This window comes from Rhinopithecus roxellana, chromosome 6 (assembly GCF_007565055.1).
Source record: "Rhinopithecus roxellana isolate Shanxi Qingling chromosome 6, ASM756505v1, whole genome shotgun sequence".
NCBI lineage: Eukaryota > Metazoa > Chordata > Mammalia > Primates > Cercopithecidae > Rhinopithecus > Rhinopithecus roxellana.
The window spans coordinates 81,271,567-81,277,566 of NC_044554.1; positions in this window are offsets into that span (position 1 = coordinate 81,271,567).

A 6,000-nucleotide genomic window follows, 5' to 3' on the forward strand; every position below is an offset into this window, starting at 1 on the left:
TTATTTTAAAGAACTCAAGATGTGAATAGTCTGTTGTATTTACCTAGATGTGTACTATTTCTGTTGAGCTTCATTTAATTCTCATTATTTACTTAGGCTTATTCCAGGTTCTCTCTGGTATCACTTCCATTCTGTTTGAATGACTTCCTTTAGTAATTGTAAAGTAGATGTGCTGACAAGATCCTCTTTCCTTTTCTTCACTTGAGAATGTATTAATTTCACCTTTATTTCTGAATGATATTTTTCCTAGAAACACAACTCTGAGTTGACTATTATTTTCTTTATTTTTTTTTCTTTGGGGCTTGTTAGGCTACTTTATTATGCAAGTCTGTGTCTTTGATTAAATGAGACATTTCTGGCAATATTTTTTCAACTTTTTTTTTTCTAATCCACATTCCTTCTCTTTTCCTCTGGAGAATGCTAGACTTTGTATCACCTACTGGTCTCTGAGTCTCTGTCAACATTTTCTTTATCTTTTCCCTCATTTTTCTGATTAAATAATATTTATTTATTGTCAAGTTCACTGACTCTTTCCTCATTCATCTCCATTCTGCTACTAAGCACATCTAGAGAAATCTTTATTTTGGTTATTGTATTTTGAAGCTCTAAACTTTTAATTTGGTCCTTCTTTATAATTTCTGTTGCTTTTTATGCAAAAAGCTTTTAAAAATTTTCCGTAGGTTATTGGGGTAAAGGTGGTGTTTGGTTACACAAGTAAGTTCTATAATGTGACTTGTGAGATTTTGGTGCACCCATCACCTGAGCAGTGTACACTATACCCTATTTGTAGCCTTTTATTCCTTGCCCTCCTCCTACCCTTCCCCTTAAGTCCCCAAAGTCCATTGTATCATTCTTATGCTTTTGTGTCCTCATAGCTTAGCTCTCACATATCAGTGAGAACATCTGATGTTTGGTTTTCCATTCCTGAGTTACTTCACTCAGAATAATAGTCTCCAATCTCATCCACGTTGCTGCAAATGCCATTAATTCATTCCTTTTTAATGACTGAGTAGTATTCCATCATATATGTGTATGTGTGTGTTATATGTGATATATTTCTTTACCTGCTTGTTGATTGATGGGCATTTGGGTTGGTTCCGTGATTTCGTAATTGTGAATTGTGCTGCTGTAAACGTGTGTGTGCAAGTTTCTTTTTCATATAATGACTTCTTTCCCTCTGAGTAGATACCTAGTAGTGGGATTGCTGGATCAAATGGTAGTTCTACTTTTAGTTCTCCACAGCGTTTTCCATAGTGGCTGTAGTAGTTTACATTCCCACCAACAGTGTAGAAAATGTTCCCTGATCACCACGTTCACACCAACACCTACTGTTTTTGATTTTTTGATTATGGCCATTTTTGCAGGAGTGAGGTGGTATCGCATTGTGGTTTTGATTTGCATTTCCCTGATCGTTAGTGATGTTGAGCATTTTTTCATGTTTGTTGACCATTTGTCTATCTTCTGTTGAGAATTGTCTATTCATGTCCTTAGCCCAGTTTTTGATGAGATTGTTTGTTCTTGCTGATTTCTTTGAGTTTGTTGTAGATTCTGGACATTAGACCTTTGCTGTAGGTACAGATTGTGAGGATTTTCTCCCGCTGTGAGATTTTATATTTTTGTATTTGTTTCACGATTGTTATTCCATACTTTTCAGAGCATTTTCATAATAGCTACAGAAAGACTTTTATTATTCTAATACCTCTGTCATCTCTACATTGGTGTCTGTTGACTGATGTTCCTACCTGAGTTGACCTTTTTGGTATTGTAAATAATTTTGGATTCTTTCCTGGACATTTTAAATATTTTGTTATGAGACCTTTGGTCTTGTTTAAATTTTTTAAAAAGTTCTTATTTTTATTCTAGCAGACCATTTACTAAGTTGAGTTTAGGCCACTTCTGGCCAGCCTCCTTTAGGCTATGGTTTTAATACCCTTTCCATTTTCCAAGCCTTTGCAGTACTGTTAGGGTTTGTCCTGCACATGCATCACTAAGTGGCCAGTGCAGCTTCAGTGTGAGCTCAGGAGTTCATAGAAAACTTTATGGGGTTGACTTCTCCGTGTCCTCTTTCTTCATGATGTCTCACAAGCTCTCCAGTTTCCTAAGCTCCCTATTTTTTGTCTTCTAACTGGTAAGCTGTGGCTTTATTCACCCTGGGTGGAAGGGTATTACTACTGTATATGTCCCGCAATTGTGCCCATGTCTAGGCAAGCAATAGGAGACTGATGGGAAAAAAAGCAATGGGAGTTTGCCCAAATATTTTTTGGACCACCACTGCTCTGATTGCAAGGGAAACTTTCACTGACTCGGGGTTTTAGGTACCTGCTCCTGCAGTTGTCACTGACTCGGTTACTATGGGGTTATCTGAAGACAGGGATATGAGACAACAAAAAGAAAAAGTGAGGGATTTCCTCTACTGTCTCTGAGGGATTAGCTTCTTTCTTGTTTCTCAAGCTAGAACCAGAGGATTTATCCTAGAAATTTCTCTGAGCTCCAGGGCCCAATTCTAGCTTTGGGGATGCCTCGGCTCTGGGTCAGGAGATATAACAGAGGAAAAATGGGAAATTCACTACTTATATAGTTTAGGATTTAGAAGTCTGGTCTTCCTTCCCAATTTGCTTGCTACTATTTCCTTATTAGAGTCCTCAAATATCTGCTCCATCCATTTCATGCTGGTTTTATTGCTGCATTCAGTGGGAAAGACAGGGTGGAGTGTTCTTGCTCTATCTTACCTGCAACCAGACCATTCTTTTCATGCTCGCAGCCTCCTTGCACGTGTGGAAGTACAGTGCTGACTGCGTTGAAGCATAGGTGGCTGTTGCTATTGCACTCTCATTGAATTTTATGAAGGGATGTGGGCAGGATTGGCCCTCTGTGAGTTAAAGGCATACCATTTGCACTTGTACTTCAAGTGCAAAGCAGCTTGTGCAGCCCTTCCCTGGAACTAAGCTCATTTTTTCTTTTCTGACACGGTCTTGGAAAGCAGTGACCACCCATGCCTCGATCATCACATGGATATGTTTTCTTTTTTTTCTCTCTCTCTTTCTCTCTCTCTCTCTCTTTCTCTCTTTCTTTCTTTTTGATGGAGTCTCACTCTGTCGCCCAGGCTGGAGTGCAATGTCATGATCTCAGCTCACTGCAGCCTCCGCCTCCCAGGTTCAAACTATTCTCCTGCTTCAGCCTCCCAAGTAGCTGGGACTACGGGCGTGTACCACCACGCCTGGCTAATTTTTGTATTTTTATTAGAGACGGGGTTTTGCCTTGATGGCCAGGCTGGTCTTGAACTCCTGACCTCAGGTGATCTACCTGCCTCGGCGTCCCAAAGTGCTGGGATTACAGGCGTGAGCCACCGTGCCTGGCCAAGATGTTTTCAATTACAAATTAAAATATATGTATATGAAATTCAGCTTATCTATTGATTCATTTTGTGTGCCTAGATTTTTAGTTTGTTTAATTGAGATGTCATTCACAAACTATAAAATTTATCCTTTTATAGTGTACGATTCAGTGTGTTTTCATATAGTCACCCTTGGTCTATTTGTGCAGGCTGTCAGGGGACCAGAGCTCTGAGAACAGTTGCCTTCGGCTGCAGTCCTCCTTGTTTGTTTATTCTTGTGTTCTCACAAATATTAGCATTTCCTATTTATAATTTAAAGTGTAAAAGGCTGGGAGTGTCACTCTAAATCTCCTCCAAAGTGCCTTCCCATTCTGCATCTCCATGTCTCCATGGACCTGTGTTTTCTGCCTTCTGGTTGATTTCTCTTTCTGCTGTGCCTTCATGGCATTGTATGTGGTGCCACATTGCAGGTGAAGGAGTAATGGCCTGGGCTGACCCAAGTACACTCATAAACAAGTAGGCAAAACCTACTGAAGCTGCAGATTCCCAGGCTGCTGTGATCTACCCACCCCACTACTCAGTCTACACTGAGGGAAGTTCCAATGCAGACACGTAAGGAGACACACAAGTGAATGCACAGTACAGCATGGTCTGCAAGAGCACGCGTCCCTCAGTGAGCAGACGGCTCTCTTCAGATGCTGACAGACTGTGCCACAAACCAGAGGAATGAACCAGCACAGGTATCACAATGGGCACATTTGAGAAACATTAAATAAGCGAGGAAAGCAAGTTATTGAATATGTTCATTATATCAAAGACAGTAGGAGTGGAAAACAATAGTCTATATTGTTATGGAGAGATGCAAAGCTTTCAAAGAAGGGGAACATGCATGTCAAAGGTGCAAAGTAATTTTGGGAAGGTGGTCACCTTTGTGGAGGGTAGGAGAGCAATGGGCCATGTAGGGCATCCAGGAATATAACCAGTGTGCCACACACTGCAATGAAACAATGATATCATGGCAGAAGGTTCAGTGAGTTGCAGGCTGGGTTCTGGTCACACAGGCACTTGTGCTACTCTTTTTTTTTCTTTTTTTTTTAAACTTTTTTTTTTTTTTTTTGAAAGATTACAACATTAAGAAACAAAACTAAGCAATGAATTGAAGGGCTCCATGTCAAGCACTTAGTCCTGGTCCCAGCACATGAAGCTCCCGTTGAACTTGAACTGCTCACTGCATCTTCCCAGACCTCCTAGAAGTTCATGATTTCACAGATGAGAGACAGGAGCGCGATAGGGTTGTGTGGAGGGTCTAAGGTTGCACACACAGTCACAGGCAAAACCAGACACGACCTATGTCTCTCTGAAACCAGAGTGGGACCCTCAGCACCACTCTGGTCCACAGGTTCTTGGGAAGCTCCTGAGGCTGAGGGACCAAATAATGGGTGACATCAGTCCCTCTCACGGCCAGCCCTCTGAGATTGTCTAACCAGGTGGGTGGTTAACAGCAGGCACTGCCATCCCCTGAATGGGGCTGTGCTGTGTTTTCTCAGTCCCAGGCATGCATTTGCTAAAGAGCAGCAGGGCGTTTGCCTCTGGCTGTTGCGCAACATGATCTTGATCTCTCTTTTAAGGAGAGCTTTTAAGACGAGCTTACTCATGTCAGCCAAAGCCCAGCATCAGGCTGAACCATGACAAGTCCCTCTGGACAAACCTGCCATGACAGCTCAGAGAATCAGTCCCTAGCCTCGGTGGCACTTGGTGCAGACCTGCCAAGTGTCCCACAAAAGCTAGGAGACTTGTGATGTCCCCCACTGCCCACATGGCCTCCAACCTCTGTGTTTTCCCCAGAATCTGAGGACCCGATTCATGTTCAGTCCCCTAACAACTGGTACGCGGCCCTAGACAAGTCATTTCCTCTTAAAATGCTCTGCTTTCTTTGTTTGTGTAACGAACGGGTGCAGTCAGCAGACTCTTGTGTCTCTACCACCTTCAGTATTTTATGGTGAGGAGCAAGCAAGCAAGCAAGGTTATTAGCAAGCAGGAAGCATGGAGGAAGGTGGTGTGCGCCTGTGTTGTGGCGTGTGTTTTGTATGCGCTGTGTGTATATGGTATGTGGTTGTGAGCTGTGTGTGCTGTGGTGGTCTATGGGTGTTGTGTGGATGGGATGCGTAGAATGTGTGTGTTGTGGTGTATATTGTATGTTGTGGTGTGTGTGTGTTGTAATATGTGTTTTTTGTGTTGAGGGGTGTGAGGTGTGTGTTGTGAACTGTGTGTGGTTTGTGTGCCGTGTTCTGTGTGTTGTATATGTGTTGTGTGAGATGTGTGTGTGTTTTGGTGTGTGTTGTGTGGTATGTGTATTGGGAGCTGTGTGTGGTGAATATTTGTAAAACTTGCACACAACAGGAAGTGCCTTCTGGATCTCAAACCTGGTTGCTGGCTATCAGAGGAAGGGAAGCGTCTGATTAATTCAAAGGTCTTTTGTGAAAGTTGAAGATGCAAAAGGTTTGGGGTGAGAGGAGGCTTCACTGAGAGCAAACCTGAGAGTTCCTAAAAATCCAGAGTGCCAGCACCCAGCTCGGGATTAATTCTGGATGCCCTGCCCTACAAAAGTCTTGCTATAGGTTCAGTAGGAGGAACACTGCCCTACACCATTCGGGAGACACAGTTCA